Here is a 20,173-nt window from a genome sequence, read left to right as displayed (position 1 = left end):
CCCCAAAATCATTTATTTTTTTTTCCCTGTCATTCTTAGCCAATCTGACAGGTGTGTGGGTATCTTGGTTTTTTAATTTTAACTTTCTCCTGATTAATAAAACTTGGACATCTTTTCATACAAGAAAAGTTTCAATTTCTTCATCTTGAGAATTGTCTGTTCAAACCCCTTTGACCGTTTTTTCAAGGATAATGGATTATTTTTATAAATTAGAGTTAATTTTATATTTTGGAAATGGGCCTTTTCAGGAACCTTTGGACTGTAAAAATATTTTCCCAGTTTATTGCTTCCCTTCTAATCTTGTCTGCATAAGTTTTGTTTGTCCAAAACTTTTCAGTTTGTATAGTCAATTTTCTATTTTGTGATCAGGTAAATGATCTCTAGTTTTCTTTGGTCATAAATTTCCCTTCCACAAGTTAGAGGAAAACTATCCTTGTGTTTCCTTAATTTTATTACATTCATTCTTTATTAGGTCAAGAACCCATTTTTACCTTTCTTGGGTGTATGGTAAAAGGTGGATCAATGCCTAGTTTCTATTATTAGTTTCCAATTTTTGAATTTTTAAACAGTAAGTTCTAATCCCAAAAGCTGGGGTCTTTTTGTCAAAGACTAAGGTTGCTATATTTTTCCCTGTTTTATCCCTTGAACCTAACCTAATCCACTGATCAACTAATCTATTCTTTAGCCAATACCAAATGGGTTTTGGAAAACTCTGCTCCTAATATAATTTTAGATCTGGTACAGCCAAATACCTTCATTTGATTTTTTTTAATTCCCTTGAAATTCTTGACCTTTTTTTTCCATATGAATTTTGTTGTTATTTTTTCTAGGATATAGACCATAATTTATTCAGCCATTCTCCAATCGATGGGCATGGGCTCAGTTTCCAGTTTCTTGCCACTACAAAGAGGGCTGCCACAAATAAAAAAAAAATCTTACATCTTAAGCATCAATACTTAAATTATTGGTTTTGTTTGTTTTAGCAGTATCCTGAATAACGGAAGAAATTGAATTTTCGGTCAGAAAACCTGGCTATTTCACCTACCCTTTTGACCTTTTGTTACAATCTAGGTTCCTCATCTGTAAATGAAACAAGGAGGTTCTTCCAACTTCCCCTTTCTGCTCTTTTTTTAATTGCCAATACCTTTGTTATTTTTTTCCCTTCATCATCCAAATCATCATATCAATTAAGGAGCAATTATAGTTTTTTGGTTAAGGAAATTTGAAGATGATAGCATATCAGTTGTCCTGGTCAAAAGGATCAATGTTTAGTAATTACCAACTGGGAAGGGGCCCAGATTTCAGACGGGTGCTTGAAAACGGTTACCAATAGATCCCGGAAATTTAAGTTTTCCCAGCTTTGGATGGATCAAAGTTTGTATTTCTGAGCATCTAAAGTCTGATTTTTAATTTTGACCATGAAGAGAGGTTTTGTGGGCTGGTCAAATGGGGAAATATAAAGGCAACTTCCTCATTTTAATTAGCCCCTTTAAGGTTCAAACCACTTTTCATAACCAACCCGAGATGACTTAAGAAAGATTATTTGAAGAAAAAATGGAAACAGGGAAGGTTCAGTGTGAAGACCAGTTCCCACTAACAAAGTTCATTCTAAGGGTTATTCTCTGGGCAAGCACCAGGTATTTGTTTTAGTGCTGGAAGGGCTTTTCTTACAGAGTAGGTGGTGAGAGAACCAAAAAAGAAATTTTTTTTTCCTGAGTAAATTTGGACTTAAATTAAATGATTACTGAAATCCCGCCAATGTTTAAGAAATTTCATTGGGCCTTTAAACAAAATTCATGGTCCAAATGGCCAATTCCAGGGATTCTATAAATATCTTTTTTCGTCCTTCACTTCCTTGACCTCCCTCCTTTTGTTCTCCCCATGCTGTCATCTCTTCCTTCAAATTTTGTCAGTGTATAAAAAATATATATATATATATATATATATATAATATATATATATATGTGTGTGTGGTGTGTGTTTGGGTTGGGGGTGGAAGGGGAAGGGAAACAATTGTTAAAACTTTTTTTAAAGGGAAGGCTGAAGGGGGGATAGGAGATGGGATGGAAAGGAAAGGTGGAGGGAGGCCCTTTGGTTGTATTCCCCCTCCCCAAACCCTTAATTTTAGGGATTTTTAAAAATGGGCAAGGAGCCCTTGGGGTTCACCACCTTGCCCCTCCCCCAGGCATTGGTCCCCTATTAAGCATCTTTTCTGGGAAAACAAGGAATTTGTCTGTAAGGTTATATTCCTTTTTTAAATTATAACTTTTTATTGAAAAGCATTTGATGGGTAACCAAACGCTGTTCCCTTTAAAAAACCTTCTTTCCTCTCCCCCCCAGGGGGCGGTCCCCATTAAAATTGTAATTTCCACAGTTGTTTGTTACAGGGAAAAGGTTGTTTAAAGAAGGGGGAAAACGGCAAACAACAGGAAATTAAATGCTATTTTGTGGACCACCTATTTCCCACCATTTTTCTCTCTGGAGGGTAGTGGGTTCTGTTATCACCAATAATTGGAAACGGTTGGATTCCATTGTTGGAGAGCCAAACCATCAAATTGATCCAATTAATTTTGCTGTTGCCATGCAAATGATCTCCTGGTTCTCTCATTTCACCCACATCAGTTCGTAAGTCTCTCCAAGTTTCCTTGTATTTCATCCTGCCATTTCTTAAGAACAATGATATTCCCAAACCTATACCACATTTATTAATTCCCCAAGTGGGCATCAATGTCCAGTTTCTGGCCCACAAACAGGGCTAAAAACATTTCGGGCACATTGGGTCCCTTTCCTTCTTTAATATCTGTTTGGGAAAAGCCCAGGGAACACTTTGGGTCAAAGGGATGCAAGGAAGGTTGATATTCCAAAAATTTAAATTATGGAAAAATTCAATGGAGCGATGGATTTGATTGGCTTGGGAGATGATGTTCCATCCTTCCCTTCCCTGCCCAGGACCCACAGGAGAAAAGGTTTTTGGTGAGGCAACGGGGTGGAGACGGCCCAGGTCACACATTAAGGACCTGAGGTTTGAAAGTTTAATTGGGTCTTCTTGACTCCAGAGGGTGCTCCATCCACTTTTACCCCGCCACCTTCATACATAAATATATATCCACCTTTAAACTTTAAAAGGGCACAAATTTTTTAAAAACCTAAGGAGCCAAGGGTACAAAATAAATCTGTCCTTTATGATCACAAAATGAAAATTTTGATTATACCAAACTGAAAGTTTTTTTTAAAAACTAATGCAGAGTTAGAAGGAAGCCAAATAAATAAAAATATTTTTACTTTAAAGAAAGTTCTGAAAGGCCCTATTTCCAAAAATATAGAAAATTAACTTTTAATTTTATAAAAAATCAAGCCATTTATCCAATTGAAAATGGTCAAAGGATATGAACCAGACAATTCTAGATGAAAGAAATTGAAACTATTTCTGGTGAATGAAAAGATGCCCGTCATTATTAATCAAAAATGCAAATTAAGACAACCCAAGTTTCCACTAACCTTAATTTAAGAGGACGGGAAAATTGAAATGGATTGTTGGAGGGATGGGGAAAATGGGAAATTGATGGTTGTTTGGGGTTGTGAATAATCCAAACCATTTTGGAAGTATTTGGAATGCTCAAAATTTATCAAACTGCAACCCTTTGATCCAAGAGTGGTTACTACTGGGATTATATCCCAAAAGTTATAAAGGGGAAAGGACCTTTACCTTTTTTTCCGGTTGTTTAAAATGAAACTGAATGGTTCCATCAGTTTGGAGAATGGCTGAATAAAATTGTGGTATATGGAATATTATGGAATATTACTGTTTCCTTGTAAGAAAACCAAGGGGATAATTTAAAAGGGCCCTGGAGAGACTTAAACGGAATTGATGCGGGTGAAAAAGAACCAGGAGATCATCAATACTTCCAACAACAATCTATATGATGACCAGTTCGATGGACCAGGCCACCCTCAGCAATGAGATCCAACCAAATTATTTCTGGGGAGCAGTAATGAACCAACCAGCTTAATCCCAGAAAAAGAACCCCGGAGATGACTAAAAACCATTACATTTGGAATTCCCAATCCCTTATATTTATACCCCATTTTTAACCCCTTCTGCCAATTGTACAAATTTCAGAGTCTGATCCTTTTTACCCAGCAAAATAACAGGTCATTGTACTTTTGTATCTAATTTATTTTTAAAAATATTTAACCATCTACTGGCCATCCTGCCATCTAGGGGGGGGTAAGAAGGGAAAAAATTGGAACAAGAGGTTTGGCAAGAAGCTGTAAAGTTCCCTTTATATCCTGTAAAAAAAGGCTTTAAATAAAAAAACCAAAAAACAAAGGAATCTGGTCTTATCACAAAAATTAAGATGGTGGGGTTAGATTAATTATTTAAACTAGTTTTTAAAGGTCATCTTGTCCAAGCCCCTAAAAGAAATGGAAACCATTTACATCAATAAATGGGTATTTGACCGGGATGCAAAAACATCCAGGCTTCTGTCTCCTGTCTGGGGTGCCCCATACCTTCAAGGAAATGTGCTTTGTCTTGCTTGAGCCTCCTTTCCTGAGAAAGGACATTTGTTTTGTTCTCACTCCAGACTCGGGGATGTCCGTTACCAGTCTCAGGGCAGAATGAGCTACTGAATCTCAACCAGACATTAAACTTTGTATGGGCTTTGGCACCTAGGATAAGGGCAAGAGATCTAAAAAATAAATTCTGCAGGGGGAAAAGGTTGGGAATCCCAAACTTGGTCAATCCTTCACTGGAAGTTATACTGTACCATTAACCCAGGACCTTAGTACCTCAACCTCTCCAAGTAGATAAGTTGGAAAAGGCAAAACCAATGTATTCGAAGAAAAAAGTACAGCCTATGTTGTTGTTTTCTTTAGAAGAAAATAAGAGTAAGAAAGGCTGAGGTCCCAGGGAAACCCACTGAAGAGGAAGGATGTCCCAGGGTCTCAACTAAAAAGTCCTGGTTATCCTCCGGTTAACCCTAAAACAGAAAGAGGAATGGCCCAGGGAACATGGTCAAACAGATCCCCAGGAAAAGCTTGTTCGGACACCGAGTTACCCTGGGGCCCTGGTCCCAAAGCAGCAGGAGGAATTGAATTAAAAAAAAAACCCAACCCCTTTGTGGAGGATTGTCAGCTTGACAGATGTTCAAAGCCCCAGGCCTCCCTCCCCAAGGGGTATTGGGCGGATGGAACAAGGGACCTAACCAAAAATAAGACTTAGGGGTTTGGGCCGGGGTTCTTTCCAGTGTCAAACCTGGAATCCAAAGGGGCCCCGGGGTATCGGCCTCCCTGTCTTTCCCAGAACAGGAACAGATGTCCATGTTTAATTTAAAATTATAGGTCAGTTAATTAAAAAACTTTATTTGAAAGGAAAAAGCCATTCCCAGTCATCCAACCTTGGAAAATGATCGTCAAATTTGGTTTGCTTTTTGGAAGTTTATTCAAAGATATTTTCCAGCTTTTATATCAGAAATAAGGATTTTCACATTTCTTTGGTTCTTTTTTTTTTAATTTACCCAGGGACCCTTTTTATCTTGGCCCTGTGAATTAAAGATGCCTAAAGGCCATTAAGGTTCCATTCCTCCTGTGTGTGGGAAATTGGCAGAGCCAAGATAAAAGAATAAAGAAGGGACTCCCCAAGTTCTCCCCAAAACCTTACAAAAGTTTAAGAAAAGGGAAACAAAAAGACAAGGAAACAATTTTCCAATTTAAAATTAATGTTGGTAGGAAGGGCCTTTGGACCAGGGTAAAGTGAAAGCCACACCAGAAGAGGCCCTTCAGGCCACCTGAATCCAACCGCCAAAGCAAGCAGGGGCCCAGGAGTTCAAACCAGTAAGGCCGTCCAACTGGGGGGATTTTTTAAGGGTCTGTTACGCACTGAAGCAGGATTCTGGTTTTGCCCATCCTCGACCAACAAGGGAGCAAAGGCTCTTCCTTAGATATACCACCGGAAGAATTTAGGAAAGCCACAGGCCCTTTAGAAGGATCCCTGGAAAAAGTTAAAACCCCACAGTTGGGACAAAATTCCCCCCATGGAAGTGGGAAGCCCACTTTAACAACATTTTAAAAGGAAATATAGGCTGAAAAAATGGTAAAAGAACAGAAAAACTTCTAACCAGAAATTGGTATAATGACAAGTTCAAACACACACAAAGAAGAAAAAGTCAAAGCCCCCATCCAGTCTCCAAAAAGAGATAGAGAAAACATTGGAAATAAAGTGATGGAAATCAAGAAAAAATGAACCAAGAGTTTTTGAAAGGAGAAAAAAAATACTAAAAATTATTTTAAAAACAAAAGGATTAAAAATAATAAAAATTTAAGAATAAAATTGGTAAATGAAAACTTAAAAATTTGAAATAAAAGGGAAAAAAATAATTAAAAAATTTCAAAAATTATAAATAAACCAATCTTTAGGAAGTGGATTATCTTTAAAAAATAAACCAAAAAAAATAATAATATAAATATTAATTGGGTTCTTTAATAAAATACCTGGGTTGATCAATTAAATTTTGGACTTTTAAAATTTTAGTTCTTTCAGGAAATTTTGAAATTGGCCGATATTAAAACCAGTTGGATCAGGAATTGCAATTTAATTTGGAAAAGTTTTAAAACAAAGGTTTAATAAGAAGAGGGGGGAAAGCAAGGGGAAAATAAAACCTTCCAACCTAATGGTTTCTTTTGTTCCTCTTTTGGGTAAGAAGGAAAAATTGGAATAAAGGCGGGAGCCCGGCCTCAATTGTGGGAAGGGTTTAAAATAAACTAGGAAATACTAATTTTCTTTTCAAGGAAAATAATTAATAATAAGTTTTTGAATTTAATTTTAAAGGAACCTTTTCATATTATTTTTCCCAAAGGAATGGTATCTCCCAAACTGGGAATTCCCCAGAAATTTATCCTAAGTAGTTTTTCCAACTTTATTCATTTGTTATATTTTTAAAATTTCGGTAGAAATTCCTTTATTAAGGGTTAATAAATGGCCTTTCAATAAAATATGGCCCAATTTTGTTTCAAAAAGGTCCAAAAGTTTCCCCCTTAAGGTTGGCCTTTAATTTAAAGAACTTCCCCATTGTTTAAGGAATACTCTTTCTAAAAATTTTAGGGGGTCCAAGTCAATACACTTAGTTGGTTTCTAACTTTAAATTTTAAGAGAGGGTTCCAGAAAAACCCTTTTTCCAACACAAACCTTTTTAACATTGGAAAGAAGCACATAAAAACCATCAAAAGGCCTTTTTCTGCCTTTGGCCTTCCTAATGGTGATTTTTTTTTTGCCCTTATAGATCAGCCAAAAAATTCCAAGATCGTTTTGTATGCCTTTTTAAAGGAAAAATTTGTAAGTTTTTAAATTACAAAACCCCTTTTTACAGTTAGGGAAAGCTTTTTGGAAGAAAGGGTTTGGGCAGGCTTAAACTGGGAATTCCCTTAGTATTCCAACTTTATTTTTGGTTTCCCAATTTTATTTTTTAATTGGGGAAGGGAACCCCTTATTAAAATTTTTAAAAAATGCAAAATTCTTTGTTCTTAAAATCAAAATTCCTTTTTAGGCCCTTTAACCTTTTACTTAAAGTCTGGAACCAGGCCTCTCTTGGAGGAAAACGGGTGGGAATCAAGCCCTAGGTCCTAGTTTAAATAAAGGAGGCCCAGGGAGGTGGCCAAAAATTAAACTTATTTTAACCCTTGGGAAATTAATCAATTAAGGAGGAAGCATCAGGAAGGCCATTTCTCCACCAATTTCCTGAGGTTGTTTTTTTTTTTCCATGTTACTTAGGGGAAACCAGGACACTTTGATGAATTTATTGGAAAGGGGTGAAGGGAAACCCAACCCTTTCTTGGGAGTTGAAATTTGGGAACCCTAAATCAAGATCTTAGTGCCTAACCCTTTACCCAGAGTTCCAACTATGGGTTTAATTATCCCAAAAAATTAAAAAAAAAAAACCTGCTTTCCAAAAATTTTGTCGAAACCGGAAATCAATTTGGGTCCCATTTCCAAATTGGACCAGGGAGGAAACCGGGATATATTATAGGAAAAAGGGCAAATTTCAAAAAAAGGAAAGGTTTTTTAAACCTTAGAAATTACATTAATAAGCCATGAAATGGAGAACCAGGAGGAACCATTATATCTTTCAATTTGATTAACTTTGGTTTCAAGTATACTTCCAAAAATGGGAAATGGGAACCAAATGATTAATTGTTGGTGATGGAAAGGGACCCAACCATTCTGGAAAGGAACAAGGAAAAAAGTTACCAAACAAGATTACCCTTTCCCACGTGTTTCCTTACTTTTGGGTTTTCCCAAAGGACTTTAAAAAAATCTGTTTTTCCTTTTGAGCCCAAAGGAAACAATGTAAATATCAATTACAATTGGAATTTAACCATAGTTTAAAATGTTATGGGAAATTACCTTTGCCACCAGGGAGGAAAAAAAGTTCCAGAAGTTTTCCAAGGCCAAATTTGGAAAAAATTACCCAGGGAATATTTTGTTCAATAAGTATAATAAAAAGATGGGCGATTTTAACAAGAATAACCAAAAGGTTTTGTTGGAGGCAAATTAAAGAAAGCAAAAAACAGGAAAGATTTTGGGATCAAAAAGTTTTCTTTGTTAAAGGCCTTCTTTTTCCCAAAATTATTTAAAATTGATTTCCTTTTATAAGAAATTAAACTATTCCCAAATTGATTTAAAAGGTTAAAAGTATGGGAACAATCCATTTAGGGAGGAAGGAAATTGAAAAATTTTCGGCCAATTTGAAAAAAGGATGTTTTTCAAATAAAAAAAAGAAATAAAAAAAGACAAATTGGAAACTTTAACCACCTTAAGTTTGGCAGGTGAAAGAAAAATAGAAAGTTTTTGGAACTTGAATACCCTTTGAAAATTTAGAGTTGTTAATTTTAAGCCAATTCCCAAAAAATTTAAAAGGAAAAAGGATTAAGTGAAAAAATTTTTTCGCCAATAAGGTGAAACTTTGGAACAGAGGAAATACCCAAATTAAGAATAGTGAATTTAAATTGTTGGTAAATGAACAAGGAATGGAATGTTGGAGAGGAAATTTGAATCAGCAATTGATTTCCAGAGAGGGGGCCTGGAAAGAGATCAGGAGGAAAGGGTCAGATGAAAATTTTGGGGGCAAGAAACCAAGGAGATCAATTAAAGGAAAACAAAAGAACTTATAATACAATTCCTGAAGGTGTGGGTTTCTTCAAACCTGGAGAGAATAAATGGTTAAAATTGTTCAGTAAATGGAAGAAGAACCAGGGCTAAACCCACCAAAAAAGAACTTAAAATAATTTTTTTTTTCCTTTAAATTGGTGTCCTTCCCAAATTTTGTTTTCCCCCTAAAAGGTTAAATTTTTTATTCCTTATTTCCCCTTTGATTTTTTTTTCCCAAGGTTAAATTTACTTATTTTAAACCTTATTTTTTTGGTTAAGAAAAATATATTTACAACAAAAATTTTTAACATTTGGATTAGTCTACCATCCAGGGGGGGTGAGGGAAAGTTGGAACAGAAGGTTTGGAATAATGCTGAAAAATTACCCATAATGCCTTAAAAAAAGCTATTATAAAATATAAAAAGCTAGAAACTAGGGCCAAGGGTATTGGCTATATATGGACCTCCTTTGAGAACACCTTTCAATTTCCTAGTATTTTGATATCTATTCTTATTGAAAAAATTTTTTAAAAGAGATGGACAGGTTCTAGCCAAAATTCGGATGTTTTTTTTTTGCTGTATTGTCTTAAGGAAGATAATTGATATTATTAACATTGGGCTTCTTTCATAATTCGGCAAGGAGATCAAAGAGTTGGGACATCATCCCTTTTTTTTTTTTTTTTTTTTGTCTTCTTGGGGTTTCTTTTTTTTTTTTTTTTTTTTTTTTAAATTTAGCCTTTTAATTTAAGGATATAATTTGGGTAACTTTTAAGAATTAAAAATTGCCAAACCTCTTGTTCCAATTTTCACTTTTCCCCCTAAATTGGCAGGGGATTGACCAAAGATGGTTAAATATTAAAATATAACTTAGATACACAAAAGTATACATGACCAAAACATTATTTTGTTGTACAAAAAGAATCAGACTTAAATTATTGACAATTGGCTTGTGAAGGAAATCAAAGATGCGGTGTGGCAAAATAGGGACGGGAATTAAATGTAATGGTTTTTAGTCATCTCCCAGAGTTCTTTTTCTGGGTATAGCGGTTCAGTTCCCAACGCCCATTAGAAAATTTGGTTATCCTCGTTGCTGAGGATGGTCGTCCAATTGGGGACTGGTCATCATCTTAGCCTTTGTTAAGATATAATGATCTCCTGGTCCTTTATTTCACCCAATGGGTTCTTCCCAGGCCTTTCTTGAAATCATCCTGTTGGGTCATTTCCAGAACAGTAATATTCCATAATTTTTAATACCACAATTTATTCCACTCCAACTATGGACTCCATTCGTTTCAAAGTTTTCAGCCACTACAAAAAGGGGCTGCCCTTAAAAATTCTTGGCACTGGGTCCCTTTCCCTTCTTTATAATCTCTTTGGGAATAATCCCCCAGTAGGTTAAAATTGCTTTGGGACCAAGGGTATGAAGTTTGAAACCGGGCATAGTTCCAAACTACCCCAAAATGGTTGGATTCGTTCACAACTCCACCAACAATGAACTGTCCCAAAGTTTTCCCACATCCCTCCCAACCAATTCAAATTATTTTTCCCGTCATCTTAGAATAACGGGTGTGGGGCCTTGGTTGTCTTAATTTCCAAATTTTGGATTAATAAATTGAATCTTTCATATGACTAGAAATAGTTTCAATTTCTTCATCTTGGTTGTCTGTTCATATCCTTTGCCATTTTTCAATTGGAGAATGGGCTTGATTTTTTAAAAAAAAAATTTTTAAAAAAAATTTTTTTAAAATTCCCCAAAAATAATTTCCCCCCCCAAAAAAAAGGGCCAAAAAATTTTTTTAAAAAAAATTTTTTGGGGAAAAAATTTTTTTAAAAAAAAATTTTGGAAATTTTTAACCCCCCCAAAAAAAGGGGGAAAAAACCCTAAGTTTTTTTTAATAATTTTAATTTTAAAAAAAAAATTTTAAAAAATTTTTTTTTTTCCCCCTTTTTTTTAAAATTTTTTCCCGGTTTTACCAAAATTAAATTTTTAAAAAAAAAAAAATTTTTTAAAAAATTTTTTTCCAAAATTTTTTTTTTTTTTTCCCCCTTTTCCAAAAATTTTTTCCCCCAAAAAATTTTTTTTGGGGAAAACCCACCCTTTTTTTTTTTTTTTTTTTTCCTTTTTTCCTTTGGGTTTTTTTTTTAAAAAAAAGGGGGGGGAAAAAAAATTTTAAAATTTAAAATTTTTTTAATTTTTTTTCCCCTTTTTTAAAAAAAACCCCAAAAAAAAAAAAAAAATTTAAAAAAAAAAAAAGGGGAAAAAAAATAATTCCAAGTTAAAACCTTTTTTTTTTTTTTAACCCCCCCCTTTTAAAAAAAATTGGGGGGAAAAAAAAAAAAAAAATTTTTTTTCCAGGGAAAAATTTAAATTTCCCCAAAAAAAAAAAAATTTTAAAAAAAAAAAAATTTTTTTCCCCTTTTTTGGGAAAATTTTTTTAAAAAAAAAAAAAAAAGGGGGGGCCCAAAAAAAAAAAAATTTTTTCCCTTTTTTTTTTTTTTTTTTTTTTGGTTTTTTTTTTTAAAATTTTTTTTTTTTTCCCCCCCCCTTTTTGGGAAAAAAAGGAAAAAAAGAAAAAAAAAGGGGAAAAAAAAAAAAAAAATAAAATTCCGGGGGGGGAAAAGGGAAAAAATTTTTTTTTTAAAACCCCCCCCCCCGGGGGGAAGCCCCTTTTAAATTTTTAAAAACAAGGGCCCTTTTTTTTTCCAAAATTTTTTTTTTTTTTTTAAAAATTTTTTCCCCCCCCGGGAAAAAAGGAAATTTTTCAAAAACCCTTTTTTAAAAAAAAAATTTAAAATTGGAAATTTTAAAATAAAAAATTTTTAAATTTTTTTTTTTTTATTTTAAAATTTTTAATTTACCTTCCCCCTTTTTGAAGGGTTTTTTTTTTTTAAAAGGATTTTTTTGGGGTTTTTTTTTAAAAAAAAAAACCCCTTTTTTAAATTTTAAATTTTTTTGGTTTTTTTTTTTTTTTTTTTCTTTTTAAAATTTTTAAAAAAAAAAAAGGGGTTTTCCCTTTTTTGGTTTTTTTTAAAAAAAAAAATTAATTTTAAAAAAAATTTTTTTAAAAAAAAAAAAAACCAAAATTTTTTTCCCAAAAAAACCTTTTAAAAAATTTTTTTTTTTAATTTAATTTTTTAAATTTTTTTTTAAAAAAAATTTTTGTTTAAAATTTTTTCCCCCTTTTTAGGGGTTTTAATTTCCCTTTTTCCCCCCCCCCCTTTTTAAAAAAAAAAAAAAAAAAAAAAATTTTTTTAAAAATTTTTAATTTAAAAATTTTTTTTTTTTAAAAAAAAGAAAAAAAAAAAAATTTTTTTAAAAAAAAACCCCCTTTTTTTAAAAAAAATTTTTTAAAAAACCCAAAAAATTTTTTGGGGAATTTAAAATTAAAATTTTTTTTGGGGCCCCCTTTTTTTTGGGGGAAACTTTTCCCCTTTTTTTTTTTTTTTAAAATTTTTTTTCCCCTTTAAAAAAAATTTTAGGGGTTTTTTCAAGGGCCCCCCCTTTCTTTAATTTTTTTTCCCCAAATTTTTCCCTTTCCCCAAAAAATTTTTAAAAATTTAAAATTTTAAAGCCGTTTTAAAAAAAAGTTTTTTTTAAAAAATTTTTTTTTTCCTTTTTTTTTAAAATTTTAAAAAAAAAACATTTAAAAGGGGAAAAAAAAAAAACCCCTTTTTTTTTTTAAAAAAATTTTTTTTTTTTTTTTGGGCCCTTTTAAAATTTTTTTTTTTTGGGGGCCCCCTTTTTTTTTAAATTTTTTAAAAAAACCCAAAAATTTTTTTTTAAAACCCCCTTTTTTAAAAATTTTTTTTTTTTTTTGGGGGGTTTTTTGAAATTTTTTTTTTAAAATTTTTTTTCCCCAAAATTTTTTTCCCCCCCCTTTTTCCCCCAAAAAAAAAAAAATTTTTTAAAATTAAAAAAATTTTTAAAAAAAAATTTTTTTTTAAAAAAAATTTTCCTTTAAAATTTAAATTTTTAGGGAAAAAATTGGGTTTTTGAAAAAAATTTTTTTTTTTAAAAAATTTTTTTTTAAAAAAATTTTTTTTTAAAATTTTTCCCCGGGAAAAAATTTCCCAAAAAAATTTTGGTTTTTTCCCTTTCCCCCCCCTTTTTTTAAAGGGTTTTAAGCCCCCCCCCAAAAAAAAAAAAAACCCAAAAAAATTTAATTCCTTTTTGGGGGTTTTAATAAATTTTTTTTTAAAAAATTTAAAAAAATTTTTTGGCCCTTTTTTTTCTTTTTTTCCCCCCCGGGGGGGGAAAAAAATTTTTTGGCCCCCCCAAAAAAAAGGGTTCCCCCCCCTTTTTTTTTCCCCCCAAAAAAATTGCAGCAGCTACATCTTGCTCTGAGGAAGGACAGAGTTTTGCCAACAGTGAAGTCTCACCCAACCCCCAAAGACTAGTGATCACTTGTATATTGTAAAATTTGCTGAAAGAACAAAGGAGCTGAGGACCTTCTTCCCACATGCCTCTCTAAGAATCTTAAAACAGTCTAAGCTTTTGAAATTTGTGTTATAAATGACATAATGTAATCTGCTTTTGACAATAGATGCTTGAAGCATCCCTAGACCCAGGGCCCATTAGACCATAAATGGGGAAGGGCTCCAAACTGAGAGATGAACCAGGGAGACTCAGTGAATGGAAAAAGAGGCTCAGGAGACTGTGGACTGCTGAACTCAGCATCCCTTCTCTCTCAGGGCACTGGTGAGCCTCCCAGAGGTGCTGACAGCATCTTTCTATTTCCTGAGCTTCTTCTTTGCCTGAAACCAAGAAAACAAAGTGTTTCACAGAGATCAAAATAGAGGCTCTTCCCAGGAGCAAAACAGGAATGGAGGCCACATAAAAAAAACCTTAGTGCTCTCTGGGCATGTATCTGACAGTAGAGATCAAGTTGGCCACAAAAAAGTTGGGGACTTTTTCTGACCATCCCACGCAACACAACTGTTTTCAGCACAGCATTATTAAGTGCGTGCTGTGGTGTTCAAGGCCTCTGTACTAGGAATCGCCATTGATATGACAAATAAAACTCACATTTTCTCTTAATCTAGAAAAGAGACAAAGGAGAAATGATTCTTCTCTCCTCTCTCCAATTATCCCTTTGTTCTTTCCTCTCTCATTCTTTCTTTCTCCCCCTTTTTTCCTTTCTTTACTCTACCTCTCCCCTATCCTTTTATTACTTGGAGAGGCAACATATTGTAATAGGAGTAAAAAAGTACTGACATAGCCATCAGGAATGTCTCGGTTACTTACGGACCATGTGACCACAGCTTCTTCACCTGTAAGGTAAGAATAATAATATCACTTGACATATCACCATAAGATCAATGTGAAAATTGAAATGGATCATGCATGTAGAATAGTTAGCAAACCTTAAAACTGCGTACAAATAGCTCTCCTTCCTTCCCTCCCTTCCTTTCTTCTACTATAGTTTCTTATTGGTAAGGCATTTTTTTATCTTGTCCACCTTTTTTGATGCCCTTTAGAGTTTTCTTGGCAAAGATACTGAAGTGGTTTGAAATTTCCTTCTCCAGCTCATTTTATAGATGAAGAAACTGAGACTAACAGGTTTACGTGGCTTGTCTAGAATAACACTCAATAATGCTCTGAAGCTGGAGTTGAATTCAGGAACATGAGTCTTTCTGACTCCAGACTTTTCACTCTGTCAACTGTGCCACCTAGTTCTGCTTTCTACATTGTTAAATGCCTACTATGTTCAGATCTTCACTATTATTTAACTTAAAGTTCCAATAATTTCTGTTAATTATTATTATTCTCTATTTTTTCTGCAGTAAAAGCTTCCCTCAGTGACTCATCTTCCTAAAGAAATGGTGCCAGGCTTTCAAAATCCATACTAATAGAGAATAGCCTCTGGCAAGCCCTACCAGGCTCTGAGCACAAATGTAGATAGCAACTGTATATCCTTACCCAAGGATCATGCAGGCTAAGTGGACTAGGTTTGGAAACGATCCTCCCCAGAAGATTGCTCACCAGAGTGGAGTTCTGTCTGTTTCCATCCATAAATGGGTCTATATGTCTATACCTATATATAATTGATGTCCTTTTGCTTGACTATACCCCTCAGGAAGCCATCTCCACAGATGATGCGAAGGACATTTGGAAATGTGAGGGGCATCTAGAGGATTATTCTCTAACCTTAATAAATTTTAGAGAAGAGCAATTAGCATTGATGGAATTGAATGGAATCTCTTTGAAGTCCATTGTAAGACATTTCCCTTAAGCCATTTAAAGTCCATTTTACCACTCACTCTGCTCAGCTTTCAAGTCTCTTAATGAAATCCGAATTCTTTAGTCAGAATTGTTAACTGTCTCTACCAATTTTGCATCGTCTGCAAATGTGACTAGCATTGTCTATGTCTCCATTCCAGTCATGATGAGTGGGGCCCATGATAGCTCAGTCAGGTTCTCTGCTAAAGACCACTCTCCAGGTAGACATTTATTTGTTACCGGTCTTTGATCCTGGACTCATTGATGCATTATCAGAGCCCAGATTCCTAAGACTTAGATTGGCAAAACTTTGAGAAAGTTCAACAGGTTGACTTAAGAATAATAGACTAGGACCTGAGAAGAACTGAGTTTTGAATTTTATGTGACCCTGTGTTTTAGCCTCAGTTTTCAGCAGGATGGGAATAATAGCATCTACCTCAAAGGGTCGTTGTGATCATCCAATGAAATAGTACCATTCCCTGTAAAGTGTTTTACAAGTAGTAAAGTGTTATGCTAATGCTAGATATTATTATCATTAATATCTACTTTTTGTTTCATAGAAAAGAATGATAACCAGGGAGAAAAAGAAATTGGTCAGCTGGCAAATTCTGGTCACAAGTGATACTAGAACGTGGCCTAGCTCCTTGCCCAAAGATATTTACAAAACAGTCCTTGTCTCTCTTCCCTTTTCTCTTCAGTTGGGGTTTAGTGACTTTTCTGGGGCTACACAGAGTAAGTGTGACTTCAGATTTGAACAGTTTTCCTTTTGACTCCTTCCAATCTGGGCTAAGTGGCTTGCCCGTGATCACACAGAAAAATGTTTGAGACCAGATTGGAACTCGTATCCTCCTATCTTCAGGTTAAGTGCTCTATCCACTGTGTCACCTTCCTGCCTCATTTCCACAACATTCTGAAAGGATACACGTGAGTGAATGGAGCTACTTATCATAGTAGGGCATTCTGGGTGAGGCACTGATCTCTTGGGCTTGTCTTTTAAGAGTTTTCTCCCCAAGTTAAACAGGCAACCGAAGTTAACTTGGGATTTTTGCAAACCCACGATTTTAGTGGTGAAAAGTTCTGCCAGAATCTAGACTATCCTGGGAATTGATTGGCAATTCTGAACTCTCTGTGACCCTCCTTTGGAGTCATTTGTCTAGCAAACAATGATGGAGAATTAATAAAAGATCTAAAATTAAATGGCCCCCTTTCAATATGGTTTAATTGCCTCTAACCCTTTGAAGAGAATTCAAAGCCCTGGCACTACTGTATCTTCAAAGAAAAGCATCTCTCTTCCAGGAGGTTACAACCATTTAGCCGGCAGATGAAAAATAATGTTTTCAGGGGAATTAAAATGTCTTGTGTCCCCCGCTTCTAAAAGAGCAGAGAGTCATTTAGGCTGAATAGTCCTGCTTCCAGATGATGGAAGGGACTTCAGGTCTTTTCATCATCCCCAATTCTTCCCTTTGTGGAGTTCCTTAATGAGGTGCATTGACAGGCAGAGCTGATTATCCCATTGCAGGGAATAAGGACACAAAGCAGACATTCCCCTTCTTCCTTTCACAGTCACTGCTCAGAGCAGAGCCAGGATTCTAAGCTGGGTCTGATCCCTAACCACTATCCATGGACCCTTCTCAATTTTCACCTTCCTATTTTTGATTTTCATTAGATTGAATTCAATCACAAAATACAGAATGTCAAATTTGGGGATACAGTAGTGAGCCCTCATGTCTCCATCATAATCAATATACCCAATATGGCTTTCCAAACTTTGCATGAAGACTACAGGGAGGGCCTATTTTTTCAGTAGCCCCAATTTTGAGAAGTTTGGCTTTACTAATTACAACTTTTTTATATAAATTTGATCACTATTAAATGTCTTATTATTAGATTTGATCCAGCATTTCACCTTGCCTTAATTTTTTGGATCTTAAGAGCATGTTAGCTATCCCTTTTGTATTATCTCATCTCCAAATCCAGTAAGCTTCCCACCTGTACTTTGTTTCTTTCTACAAAGGTGCTACACACATTAAGACAATCCCGTCACATCCCTGGGTTCCTCTGATCAGGTTCCATTCTGGAGTATTCTGTGGGCTTGGCCAGTGAATTACTTTCAAGTTCATTCAGTTATCCAATTAACTATATATTTCCAGCTTTTCCTCAGCAAAGCATGGAGTACTCTCATTTATTGGAATAAATTAAGGGAATAGTTCTCCTACATCAGCTTAGCCATCCTGCCCAAAGAAAAAGTGAGATTAGTTCTTGATGAAGGTATGTTGACTATTGGGAATCAGAGCTTCCCTTTCAGTTATAACCACAGCTCTTAGTTTAAGCATAGGATCTGACATTAAATGGGTAACTCTGGGCCAGGGATTTTTTGGTTCACTATATTGTAAAAGTGGATTAATAATGCTTGAAAATCCCACTCTGTAGGGTTGGTATAAAGAAGGAGTTTAGTAATTGCTAAAGATAATAATAAGATTAAGACTAACAAGACTAACTGATTCTTTTCTACAGCAAAATAACGTTTTGGTCAGGTATACTTATTGTGTATCTAATTTATATTTAATATATTTAACATCTACTGGTCATCCTGCCATCTAGGGAGGGGTGGGGGGTAAGAGGTGAAAATTGGAACAAGAGGTTTGGCAATTGTTAATGCTAAAGTTACCCATGTATATATCCTGTAAATAAAAGGCTATTAAATAAAAAATAAAAAAAAAATAATAAAAAGACTAACAAGACTAAGCATTGGAAATAGTTGAGTAAATAGGTGGCTCAGTGAATACAACATTGGGGCTATAATCAGAAAACCTGAGTTTAAACCCTGCTTTAAACATTAGCTGTGTGAGCTTGGATAAGTCATTTAATTCTGTATGCCTAAATTTCCTCATCTGTAAAGTGATCTGAAGAAAGAAATGGCAAACACTATCATTTCCACCAAAAACTCCCAAATGCGTCACAAATAGCAGACATATCTGAAATGATAAAAAAAAAATTAAAAATTATTTAAATGTTTACAAAATGCTTTACAAATATCATTTTCTTACTCTCCTCCCCTTTTTTTTTATTGTCTTTGCCTAATCACTGTAATTCCCTGGCTTCCTTTGTTACAGCTCAAATCTCACCTTCTGTACCTTTCCATATCCTCCTCATTTCTAGTGCCTACCAGCTGTTCTTTTCTAATTTAGCTTTTTATAGTTTGCACATATTTATTTTTTATTATCTCTCCCATTAGACTGAGAGCTCTGTGAGAGAAGAAATAATCTTTTGCCTTTCTTTGTATCTTTTGCTCTTAATGCAATGTGTATATGCTATTAGATACAGTAGGTACTTAATATATGTTTATTATTTATCCTCCCAACTCTAGAAATGTAATTATAATTCCTATTTTAGAGATGGGACAACTGAGGCCAAAGGGGGTTAAGTATTTTTCTAGTAAGTATCTGAGATTGGATAAGATTAATCGAGTCAAAGTTCAACCCTTTCTTTACCGAGTCACCAGAAATGGCACTTAATATATTTATGTTGGAGCAATTAAGATAAGTAGAGAAGAGAAAAGTCAAAAGAGGGCTGAGTCTACTTCTGCCATTTACAATGTCCTTGAATGAGTCCTTTCCTAACTTTTCCCATTCCTCTAATGGGGCATTTGAGCATGATGATCATTATGGTTTTGCCCTGTTGAAAGTCTCTGCTTATGGGTAACTTTCGCACAAAGTACAATATTATTCTACTAGTAAACCAAGTAATCAATGGGAAAATACATGAATAGCTCTTGATCTTTCCAAATTTTATCAAACAGGGTGATGAGAAGGAGATGATGTGACCATGTATGTGGTGACCATGATAATAGTACCATAGGATGTAAGAAATGGATGAGACTTCTTCCTGTTGGTCAAAGGGCTGGGAGGGAGTGAGAATGCCATAGAAAGAATAACAGGAATTAGGAATTTATATAGAAACTTTGCAGTCTAAACAACTTTGTTATTGTTGTTGTTAGTAGTTAGACTTAAATTTTATCACTATTAAATGTCATTAGATTGTTGGGGGGAGGAAACCTGTTTTTCTTTGATTCCTGTCCCTTTCCCCCCGAGACAAAGGTTATATACTTTTTGTTTCTTCAAATCCAAAGTAAAGTTCCATTTTAATGGGAGAAAAAAAAACCCTGTTGAAATCAATTAGTTTCCCTAAATCTGTTGCTAAGCTTTCAAAGGACGGGAGTTCTTTATGTACATGCCGCCTTCAGAACTTGCAGAGGGGAGGGGAGCAGGGCGGAGCTGATGGGCGGCCTCCATCTCTGTGTCATCTGCAGATACCATTATCTAGAGAAGATCCCAAATGCCTCTAGTGGACAACAAGCAAAGGCAGTTTCACTTTCACAGAAATCTGAATTTGTTGGCGACTAGCATATTTTTCTGTCATATTAGATAATCAATCTGAGCAGAGACCAATTTTCGCTCAATCAACAACTTGCAAAGTTACGTCTGTGAACTCACTCAACCAAGCAGAGGCCTTGGAATATGCCGAGCATGTTCTTGTGGGGCTCCTGTGTGGACCAGAAGAGCTCCGTCCTCGGCTGGACAGGAGAAGTTGCCATGTGTTGGAGCTGTGTACATCCCACTGGTGGGTCTGATTTCAATTCAATTCAATTCAGGGAGTATTCACCAAATGCCTTCTTTGATCCAGACACAGGACTAAGGAAAGAAAAAACAAAACAAGCTTTTAACCTAAAGGAGCTTATGAATTTGGGGAGAAGTGAAAAGTACATATCTGAATAAATACCAACTACATAAAAAAAATTGTTTTTCTTTG

At 34.6% G+C, this 20,173-nt stretch overlaps 1 long non-coding RNA gene across 1 annotated transcript; it reads right to left on the bottom strand.

The window, feature by feature from the left end:
* Positions 1-13,835: 13,835 nt before the first annotated feature.
* Positions 13,836-19,879, bottom strand: LOC116420386. Its single transcript, XR_004230669.1, has 3 exons — positions 19,858-19,879; positions 14,390-14,415; positions 13,836-13,899 (listed from the first exon to the last, which is right to left on the bottom strand). It is a non-coding gene; the product is annotated as an uncharacterized LOC116420386 (long non-coding RNA).
* Between the last annotated feature and the right edge of the window lie 294 nt (positions 19,880-20,173).

The sequence above is a fragment of the Sarcophilus harrisii genome, chromosome X (genome assembly GCF_902635505.1).
Source record: "Sarcophilus harrisii chromosome X, mSarHar1.11, whole genome shotgun sequence".
NCBI classification, from domain to species: domain Eukaryota; kingdom Metazoa; phylum Chordata; class Mammalia; order Dasyuromorphia; family Dasyuridae; genus Sarcophilus; species Sarcophilus harrisii.
Note: the sequence above shows the minus strand (reverse complement) of the source record. Positions and strands in the feature narration are given on the sequence as shown.